This window comes from Cupressus sempervirens, chromosome 9 (assembly GCF_028749045.1).
Source record: "Cupressus sempervirens isolate cs-2001-9-10 chromosome 9, ASM2874904v1, whole genome shotgun sequence".
Taxonomy (NCBI): domain Eukaryota; kingdom Viridiplantae; phylum Streptophyta; class Pinopsida; order Cupressales; family Cupressaceae; genus Cupressus; species Cupressus sempervirens.
The window spans coordinates 255,920,547-255,932,890 of record NC_143126.1 but is presented as its reverse complement, the minus strand read 5'-3'; positions in this window follow the sequence as shown (position 1 = coordinate 255,932,890).

Sequence of the window (12,344 nt, the reverse complement as noted above, 5' to 3'; positions counted from 1 at the left end):
CATAAAACCCTACCCTCTCTCTCTCTTCTCATCCTGAGAAGAGACTCTACACTGTTGGAGTCCAACTAAAAAGACCTTTCCCGAAATTGGCCACTTCTGCCCTATCCGAGGGTGAGTATTGCCAAAACACCCATACAAGAAAACTTCAAAATTCAAACAAGAACATGAAAGAAAAGCATTCAAGAAACATGGTTTCAATCCTTCCCAACATACCCAACATACATACAAGCATCCAAATAACAACACAATAGCATAAGCATGAAACAAGCATGAAAAATTTGAACAAGGGAGATGAAGAACTCCTACCTTCACAAAGGGGTTATGACAAATGAACAATTTTGAGAAGAGCTTTTCCTTCCTTGCCTTCAATCTTCCAAGACTCCTCTCTAAAAGTAGAGATTGGGTAACAACCAAAACTACTCCAAGAAGGGCCTCTAAAAAGATCCAAACTCAACCACCAAAAAGGGCAATAACTTCTCCCACTCACCTAAAAATCTAGAAGTTTCTAACTCAACCAAACCTAAGGTTAACCACTAAGTGGAGTTGAGGTTATTCAAATCATGGTAACCACTTTCAATTTTCGCACAAAGGCAAAAATAGACTTTTTGAGTGACCTCAAAAGTTAACAAAAGGGGCTTAGGGGGTGGAAAATGCCCCCAACCCATACCCATACCCCTTGGGTATAAAGATTTAATGATTTGAGGTCTTAGGAATTGATTAGGAACCAAACAAATGCTAGGAAATAATTAGGACCATCTAACAACTCCAAAATGCAGATTAAGCACTAATCCAAATTAGGGGTGACTAAACTTGATTAAGAAACAAATTAGTGAAAAGGTCACTAACTTAGCCTGACTTAGGTCCAAAGGTTACATAGATAACCCTAACTAGCATGCTAGAATGCATATGCAAATTTACGAGTGTCAAGTGACACTACAAGAAGACAGTTACAAAACATTAACATTTACTGATCATGGAAAAATACATTCATACATCTCACAATACAATAAGATACCTACAACGAGGTTTCCACAAATGGTACATAGGGCTCAGTTTCATTTCTTTATTAGATTTCTCGGCTAAAATATCCTGCACACTCATTGCACACATCAGTAGCTCAAGGAAATCACATGCATATATGTAGATAACGTATCAGAAAAACACATAACTCAGAACATAATCCTTCAATTAATTATCTATTTAATTCATTTCTACTCACATTTAATCATTAGAAATCACATAATCAAAATAACATAACTTATTTATTAATTCAGATTAAGTATTAGTATAATCATTGTTAGGCAAGCATATACCTAAACATCATAACAACACCAATTAAAGAATACTGAACTATCTAAAGCATAAAACTTAATCATCGAGGTGTCAAAATCAACATCCTTATCATCAGGTGGAAAATGCCTTGTATCATTATTAGTGAAATTTCAATGTTTAATTAGTCGAGATAATGTGGTAGTTCTCGAATCATTGAGTATTAAAACATTACTTCATATCCATCCTAATCTCCTATAATAGTTTTAACATAGAGATAAATATTTAATAAGTACATGCGAGGAGGGACCTCACAGAACCCACTGTCCAAATGATCTCTATATTATTCCTTGTAGAATAATAGAACTAAATTGTACTTCCTTCCTCTATCTCTATCTTGTCAACCAGACTTCTACTCCTTTAGATCTTGTAACTAGATCATGAACTACACATCCAATAATCCCTTGGATCTCTTACACACATTCAATCAACACTCTTCTCCTTTTCACACTTAGCAAATACTATGCACAATAGAAACTTTATACTCCTTACAATCAAGGAAAACATCTTTCCTTTATACCATATCTTCATAATAATTCCTTGATTCACTCTCAATGCTTTCCCAATTAATTAAAATAAGATATATAATTAATTACAATTTAAATAGCACTGTCAACTCACAATCTATACAAAACTTTACACATGCGACTCCAAGTTTTGTGCACTCACTGGTATCACCACCTGATTGTCCTTTGTCACTAGATGACTGCACATCTTCTTACTGCATCTTAGATGTAATCTAACAAACAAACATTAGGAATTGCTTTCCCAATACTCTATTTTTGAACTACTCTCTATAAAAGTACAACTTTTGTACATATTTAATACATACTTTGTCCGCTTAACCACATCATCAAGAAACTCTCAGGAACATGTCCATAACTATGTATTACTTAACCCTTACTTAGTTACTGTACAACATAAGATCTCTGACTCCTATTCTTCCAGTGTCTAATAGAAATACTCATATGTTGACATGAATGACAAACAAAGTCATGAATGCAACATATTAATACTCTCCAATGCTTAGGATTCTCCCCCAATGTAGTATCATCAACATTCATGCTAAAAAAACTCGAACCAGATCCACATCCAACCTAGGAAGCACTAGAATATGGTGCACTCCCTCTACTAGAGTCTTGTTGATTACTTTAAGATGGATGACTCTATTGGGACTGTTGAACTCGACTCTAGTCACACACCTTTCCTCCTATGGTTCCTGAACTCTATCCATCCTTCTACAGATATTGTTGAAATTATTGTTGCTAATGATTGCAACCACCTTATGGGAGTATTGACTAGGCTTGACCATGCCTTGTGATGCATGTTTGAGGGGTGGTACACTCTTTCCCATGGATAATGTATTGTGGCTCTAAGGGCCTGATCTAACATTGATATCCTAGCCATGTTTCTCGTAGAAATCCTTGCCTTCTCAATAGCAAGTGAAAGATTCCTAGGATGATGAAGATGAACATCCCCAATGTTAGAGTCTTTAGGACCCTTGACAAAATGTTGTGTGAGGATTACCTCATCATGATGTTAACTGGAGTACTATCTCAACCCAAAGAACTACATCTCATACTAATCCACTATCATGTTCCCTTGTTTTGAGCTCATGGAACTCATTAACATGAGCCTCTTGGCATTGTGGAGATAGGAATTTCTCCTTGAACCTCTCCTCGATGATCTCCCTAGTGAGATCCATTACTTTGATCTAGAGCTTCTCACTCTCCATATCCCACTACATGGATCCATGTTCCCTCAGTCATGTAAAAACACATTAGACATTCATGCTTCTTTCATATGGATGCAAGGAGAAGAAACACACCATGTTTAGTAACCATGTCTCATCCTTGAGACCTCCTCCTAGGCCATCAAACAGTAGTGGTTTAGACCTCTGATGATCTCTCATCATGTCCATTCAGATGAAATCTCCATCATCCTGACAATGACCTCTCCTATGGTCACCTCTACCACTAGGTGGTGTGCGAGTATGATCATGTTCATGACCATGTTCTTCTTCACCTCCATGCTTTGACATGTGGGAGTTTCCATGGTGGGATCCTTCTTCCCGCCCATGGTCTTGTGGGTTTTCCTCAACTCGAGGTCCCAACCAAGCGATAATCTCTTGTAACAAGGACAATAGTACCCCAAAATTACCTTGATTATTATCATCTTTTCCTCCCCTAACTCCTTGATGTTCTTCCTCATGGTGTTCTTCTTCATTGTTATTCTGCTGATTGTTACCCCAAGTACTAGGTCTATATACAAGAGGCATCACTAAAGGAGCAACAAGATAAGGGTTAGAGTCATATGTAACCATCATAAGTATCACAAATTTAAGATAAAATAATACGTAATCAAAACACTATCATACTGGGAGAATAAAAAAAGATCCCAATGTTACAACTTGGCTCAAATACCAGATGTAATGCCCTACTCAGAGATGCTTGAAACAAGGACAAATAAAAGCCAATACAATTTTTTTTAAAAGAATAGGCATGGAATAAAACATATCAACATGAAATCGATAAAAAAATTCCAATGAAAGACTTAACCAAGCAATCTAGATATCCAATGAATCTCCAAGCATCACTAATTACCAATGTGTCCAAAACCAACCATGAAAGTTTATGCAAACAAGAAACCAATAATCTCTTACCTATTAGGACCTAGGAATTGGTGTAACTCAAGAGGATACCCAAAACACTCTTTGAATTTCAACCAACATCAGAGATACCTGCTATTTTCTTGAGCAAGTTTTTGCAAAGAACTCAGGCGATAATTTTCTAGTGTTGTACAAAACTATTCAGTACTATTGGGTGATAATTTTCCAATATCGTGTGATACTTCTTATAACTACCATGCAATAATTTTCAACATAGCACAATATAACTTACTACTATTGTGTGGTACTTTACTAGTGTGGCACGATAGAACTTAGTACTATTGTGTAATACTTTCTAGTATCACACGATATTTCCCTCTAAGGCTTGATACTTTTAAAGTATCACCTGATGCTGAACTTTTGTCACCCAAGATTACAAAGAAACAACCCGATAAATAGCTTAAAGGGGAAAAAGAGTTTGAACCTATTAGAAATAATAGTCCACAAAGATAACTGGGGGAGGGGGGTGAATCAGTTATCTGACAATTAAAACATTTATCTTCCTTAAACAAACTTAACAATTCAACCAAAGTAAAAAACAACCATAATAAGATGCACATAGATAACTACACTAGATATGTTAACAAGGGAAAACCCTGGTAGGAATGACTCTCACAAGATGATGTACTAATATAAATATTCCTTGTTAGAGGATCGACCCTATTAGGAGTCTATTACAACATTTAGTATATAGAGTCCCTATTAGGAGACTTTGAATCCCTATTAGGAGATTCCAACTCTATTAGGAGTTGTGCCAACCATGTTAGGAGTTGTAGTATAATATATGCAAGAAGAGGCGAATGCCCAAACATGCAATTTCAACTACAAGAAGAGTTCATTGCTCAAACATGCAATTTACTATTATGTTCTTCTTTCCTTTGTTCTATCAACTGAACCAATCACTGTCAGACCTTGTATACTAGGTCACAAACCTTGGATCCAAATACCATACCTTGGATCACTCAGAAAACCTCAACAATGAAGTTTTCTTCACTTCCACTCTGCTCTACTCAACTTTGTATTCCACTCTTATTGCTGCTTATCATCAATAAAAAACCATAGCATTCCATGTCATACTTGATAAAGGAAAATGTCCTTCCTTTATATTAACTCCTCAAAAAAATTCCTTGAGTCTACTATTAAACCTTCTCAATGAATCATAATAGGACCACATTAAGTACACACTAAATTTAGCAATAACATTAATCTTCTGCTTTGCAACTTGAATAATTTTTTGTTCACACAATATTATGATGAGAAAAATTAGCCACATCATCACCAACATGTCTCCTTCATATCTTGAACCTCAATTCTTAGAATGATAATTCTACTAAGAGATATAACAAGTTTACCAAAACATGCCTCTGTAAACTCTATCTCAGAAGAGACATCACCATGACTTACATAACTTCTTCTAGACTTATCATTTCTTCTTCCAATGTGAACTACATATACTAGATACTCAGAGGTATCTCCCATAACCTTAGATAGTTAGAATATTCAACTAGCCATCTATACCAACTTGATATTTTTACTGTTCTTCTATCAAATACCACATAAAACTACTATGTTGACATCAATGAAAAAATTAGTCATGAATTTAACATATCATCATATCTCAATACTCCCCCATAGGAATATCATTAGTATTCTTGCTTGCAACAATGTCCCCCCTTGGCATTGATAGCAACATAGATGAAAAACATCTAGTTCCAAGAATACCAACAAAAGAATATTCATCTTTTTTTTCAAATCCTCTTCACCAATCATTCTCTCCCATTGATATACCTCAATGTAATTTTAGTCAAGCTATGATTCTATGCTTGTTGTACTCATGCCGAACTTCTCCAAGTGTCATGTTGTATGTTGTTTTTCACTATTTTTCATGCCGAACTTCTCCCCCATTAACATTAATGTCAAAAGTTTCAACAACCAACTTTTACTGCATCAAACTCTACAACAACTAATTCTTACTAAGCTCAAGTGTCCAAAGACACTATTCAAAACGATATTCAACAAGATTCTTAGATTACTCTATCCATTAGAGATACTCCCCCATACAGGAAGCATCAACATTCAGTCCATAAAATAATGGTGCTATTTTACAATGGACTGATGCACTCTTGCATCTTCTACTTTGATGTAGGAAGGGGCATAACCCCAAGCATACCTTGCAAATGCTCAACAGTCTCTTTGGGAAGAGGCTTAGTGAATATATCTGCAATCTTCTCTTTAGTGGTCACATACTCCAATCTAATTTTCTTTTCTACAACTTTCTCTCTCAACATATGATACTTAATACAAATATGCTTGGTCTTAGAATGCAACACTGGATTCTTAGACATATTTATTGTGCTTGTGTTGTCACAATGTATAACAATAGTTCATTGATTTCTATCCTTATATCCTTCAGAACCTATTTCATCCAAACAACTTGATTGCAATTATTTGTTACTGGAACATATTCTGCTTTTGTTGTACTTTGCGATGTAAAATCCTGTTTCTTTCTTAGCCAAGAAACCAATGTTCCTCCAAGAAAGAAGGCTCCACCATTTGTGCTCTTTCTATCATCCATACTACTTTCCCAATCTGCATCAATATAAGCACTTAGAGTAAAATCATTAGATCTATCATACCACAGTCCGAATTCAGATGTTCCCTTTAAATATTTAAATATCCTTTTGACTATTGCATAATGTGCTTCTCTGGGATCTGCTTGGAATCTTCCAATAATTCCAATTGCATTTTCTATATCTAGCCTTGTGTGAATTAGATATTGCAATCCTCGCATCATAGATTTTTTCTTCTTCTGCTCAATAGCAGGTGTCTCATCCTTTGTTGATAACTTGTGTTCAGTTACTATAGGTGTTCCAATGAGTTTGCATGTTTCCAAACCAAAACTTTTCAGTAAATCCTTCAAGTAATTAGTTTGAGAAATAAAAATTCCTTTGTGAGGCCTCGCCTCGACCCATCATAGCATAGTGATACTTTATTATTTTGATACTCATGACTCGATAGGTCAAGACACTATTAGATACATTGAACATATTATGCTATTTCATGTTGTGTGATGTTTACTTTCAGATATTTGATTTCGTCATTTAATGCTTTATGAACATATATAATGATGAAGTAAGTGAACGTAAAATTAACACTTTGATTATGCAAATTTAGTGGTTAAGTATATGAGTATATTTGAGATAAATAGTTAATTAATTGAAGGATTATGTTCTAAGTTATGTGATTTCCCTGATGAGTTATATACATACATGCATGTGATTTTCTTGAGCTACTGATGTGTGCAATGAGTGTGTAGGATATTTTAGCCAAGAAATCAAATGGAGAAACAAAATTGAAGCCTATGTACCATTTGTGGAAACCCCATTGTTCATATTTTATTTGTATCATGAGATGTATGAATGTATCATTCTGTAATCAGTAAATGTTAATGTTTCGTAACAGTTTTTTTATAGTGTCGCTTGACACTCGTGAATTGTATATGAATTCCAACATGATAGTTAGGGTTAACCGAGTAACCTAAAGATCTAAGTCAGACTAAGTTAGTGACCCTATTGCTAATTAGTTTATAATCAAGATTAATTACCCCTAATTTGGATTAGTGTTTAAACTACATTTTGAAGGTTTTTAGATGGTCCTAAAATTTTCTAGCATTTGTTAGGTCCCTAATTTATCCTATAGGCCTAAAATCATGAAATATTAGTACCCAAGGGGTATGGGTATGGGTTGGGGGCATTTTCCACCCCCTAACCCCTTTTGTTGAATTTTATGGTCACTCAAAAACCCAATTTTTGCTTTGTTGCGAAAATTGATTGATTCCATCATGAGTTGGATGATGTTAACTCCACCTTGAGGTTAGCCTTAGGTCTAGTTGTGTTAGAAGCCTCTAGAACTTTTGGGCAAGTGGGAGAGTTATTGCTTTGAGAGGTGGTTGAGTTTAGGATATTTAGAGGCAATTTTGAGAAGGTTTTGGGTGTTCACCCAACTTCTAATTTTAGAGGGATTTTTAGAATTGAAGGAGGAGAGGAAAGTAAGCTCATCTCAAACTTGTTCATTTGCCATAAACTAATTTTTGAAGGTAGGAATACTTCACCTCTTTTTGGTTTCATGTTGTGCTTCATGTTTAGTTTTATTACATATGTATGTATGTGTGTGTGTTGAGTGTGTTAGGAGGGATGGGAAACTGGTTTTCTTAATGTCTTCCCTTTATGTTTTGTTTTGAATTTTTGAAGGGATTGTATGGGTGTATTGGCATTACTCACCCTTGGATAGGAAAAAAGTGGCCATATATGGGGAAAGGTCTCGATTGGACTCCAACAATGTAGAGTCTCTTCTCAGGATGAGAAGAGGGAGAGAAGGTAGGGTGTTATGGGCCCCTATTCATCAACAAAAACCACATATGAGTTTTGGAATGTAAAAATGGAAGAGCGAAAGTTCTTGAGTTATAGCCCCAATAGGGCACCTATTTTGGTGTTGTGTCTGACATCTCCTATTGAAAATTTCCACCTTTTCCCTAGTTTTGGGTCAATGTCAAACCTGTTGTGAAAACTCGGTATGTGAGTGAATGTCTAAATTTGCCTTTTTGTTATGTTTGGTTGTCTCCTGGTTAGTTTTTGTTCTCTCCATGATCACTGTGATGTATTGCAGAGTTTGAAATGGATCCCTTGCTAAGGGCTAAGAAGAAAATTCAAATTGTTATTGTAATTTAGTTATGGGGAGTTTTCTCCTCGAAATTGAAATCCTGCGTAAAATGTATTCAAACTTATTGTTGAAGTGGCAACGATGCCTGGTTTTCTTCTTGGTTCTTTTTCGATAGAGCCTTTGAATTAGGTGGTCAATAAAATAATTATTGAGTAATATCATTTCTTATGAGATTTTTGTACTTTCATTTTATGTATGTGTATAAAAAATGAGATAAAATGATAATGTTCAATTATGCAAATTTCAAGTTCAAATATGTTAAGGCAAAAAGATTATGTTATGTTTGGAACTTTGATTCAATTTTGTGATTATTGGGAAATAAAATCAATCTTGCATTGTTGTTGAAATGAATTATTCAACCCCCTAGTTAACTATGCATTATGTTAGATCCAATTAGATAAGCAAAACAAATACAACTCTAGTTATGTATTTGTTTGCATTTAAAAAAAAAAAAAACTTAGAATAGAAAAATGGCCCCTAAAAAAAATGCCCCTTGTCTATAAATAAATTTGAAAATTCACACTTAGAAGAAAAAAAAGGCTTTCAAAAAAAAAAAGTTCCAAGAGTAAAAATTCTCTAGAAAATGTATGAGAGTAAAAAGAAATTGATTTGGTTGCAATAGAGAATATTCTTTGATTCTTATTTTAAAATTAAATTAAAAAAGAGTTAATTAAGAAAGTAAATATATAAAAATGTTTAAAAATAAAATAAAATCCTAAAATATCTTAACTAACAATAGATCTTTTTGAAATAACTATTCTATCCTATCAAATAAGTTTACCAACTAAACTTTGTTATTAATTCCCATCCCCATTTTTGACCCATTTGTTCTCCCCACATGCTTTATACCCTTGTCTGGCATTGGAAAAAGGAGTCCAAACTCTGCACTAAAAAGTACCCATGTACCCCTAATGATGTCTTGGCAGTTGGTATTAAGAACCAATGGGAGGAGGGCAGGTTTGAGATAAAGTCAAGTTAAAACTTACCTTTTACTCCCTATCCATTTCCTCTCCTAGGCATACTTCTTTTTGGAAGGCTTTTTGGTTGCATTGCCATGCATGGAAGGCTTTGATCATAACCATGTCAGTTTGACCTGACATATGGGAAGTCATAAAGTCTTAAGCTAACATTATGTAGTTTCCTTTAAAACTTTCTTTCTTCCCATCCATACTATTTGCCAGCGAATTTTCAAACTTGGGGAGGAGTGAGGTGGCCTACGGAAATGCCTAGTCTAGGGAGTAGGATAGGACATGTGGCTTGGTAGGATGTTAGTAGGGTTAAGGGGGTAGTTGAGAGAGATTAGATAGGGTAGTATTTTTTAGATGTTAGTTTAGTTTTAGTTTATACTTTTAATTAAAGTTTTAAAGTCTTAGTTAGTTATGTGGTAGGGTAATTAATTTTATATGTATTAAATTTTAGCTAATTAATATATTTCTTTAATAATAGCATTTATATTTGTTCTTTTAAAATTTGGTAGTTAGTGTTATTCTTTTTGTTAAAGTATATATATATTTTTATAGATATTAGTTTTTAGGTTAGTATGTTGTTTTGAGTTAATGTGTTAGTAAAAAATATTTTAAGTTAGAATTTGTAATGTAATCGTTAAATTTGGTATGTTTCAAAGTTAAGTTAATTAGTTGGGCTAAAGAATTATCATTTAGTTTTATTTAATTTTAGTATTAATTAAAGTTAATTAGTAGATTAGTTAATTAGTCATTTTAATGTTAATGGTTATATTGTCTTTAAATTGAAAGTTAGTGTTATTGTATTTTAAAACGGTTTCGTTTAGTATAGGTTGTAAAAAAATAAATCTAGTTAGACTATGTCATGCCAAAAATATATATGGGCAAAAACACACACAATTTTTTTTTTTTTTTAATAATAAATAATAACTATGATTCAATAAGATAATATGGTCGACAAAAGGTTCAAGGTTTAATCTATGATGGAACTAATTGATTGAGTAGTTTTTAAATTCAGATAACCATAGGTACTTGAGACTAGATTATCACAACACTTATTCAATACGTTTAAACTAACATGCTAATAGAAAGACATCTATCTCTTAATTACTTATTCTAAATTATGATCAATATACCACTAACCTTATAATGAACTAATTAACTAGTCCCTTTTATTAACTTAATGTCTTGATCGACATTAAAATTTAAGTCATTTAACATTAAGAGAATTTAAACTCTAAAAGATCAGTTAAATTTAATTATTCAAGCCATACTAACTACATTTTAAAGACTTTAATCCAAAATCTAATCACACTTAAGGCATACGCATACAATAGAAGTAAACTTGTTATTGGTTATACTATCTATAATTTAATTTATAATATCCTCCAACGTACCTATAACAATCTTATTTATTAATTTATCATTTACAATTAAAATTAAAGACTCTATTCAATTTAATAATCTATAAGTTAGTCTAAACTTTATTTAAAACTATTACCAAATTTAAGTTCAACATTAAAATGCAGATATTGAGATCAATCTAATTTAACTCACAATATTATAAGACTAGTTAATATAACACTAAAATTATTTTAATTAAAATACTCTAATTCCAAATCAAAATCTTTAAATTAGAACTACTTTAATATTCAAACATCAAACACACTAATATATACTAACATGAAAAAATATAATACTACACTTAATTTAAAATTAAACATAATTCTAAATCGTAACTAACATTATACTAAGCTATCCTAAAACTACACAATTAAATATGATATTAACCTAACAATCTAATCTACTAACCAAACACTAACTAACATACTAACCATTATACAAAACAAATAAAATGAAAAAGAAACTACACCACTAACCTAGAACCCCCCCCCTCCCCCTACACCTAAGCCAAGTGGGCCTGGCCACGCACGTGCCCCCACTTCCCCATGATCCTTGCACTACCCAAGGTACTGCGCGCAGCAGACCTAGGCTTCTCCCCTTGTGTGTGCATAGGGTCAAGCACATGGAGATAAATATGGGGGTAAAGATGTAAGATTTGGGTTTAAAGGTTTTGCATTTAATAACTAACTTCCTTGTCCTACCACCCCCCACCCCCCAATGACATGACATGTCATAAGTGGCATGGGCACTCTTGCTGGTAGGTGGTTGGGGCGCCTAGCCATGAGGAGGTAATAACAAAATTAATAGGTGAGGGGAAAGAAATATAGTGGGTGGGGCTTAAATTTTTTTTTTTAGAATTTTTTTTTTAAAAATGAATAGACATGATGACAAGGGAAAGTACCTTGCCCCCTCCACCACAAGGAGTTTAAGGCTAGGACATTTAACTTGCGCCCAAATTGGTAGAGGTGATTTGAAACTTGATTTAGTGAAGGCTAGATGGCTAGGAGAGTAAATGAAAAAAGTTTTATGAGTGAAAAATGTCAACAAGATTTGCTATTAAATATTTTAATTTCAAACGTATTGTTTTATATTCTTTTTAAAAAAAAAGACTTAATAATGCTATTTAGTTGAAATCCAAAGGAATAATTCAGAGAATATTCTCTGTGACCAAGGGGGAATTAAAACTTTTCCCATACATTTTCCAGAGAGGTTTTTCACTCCTGGAGATGTACATTTTTATTTTGAAGAATTTTGTCTAAGTG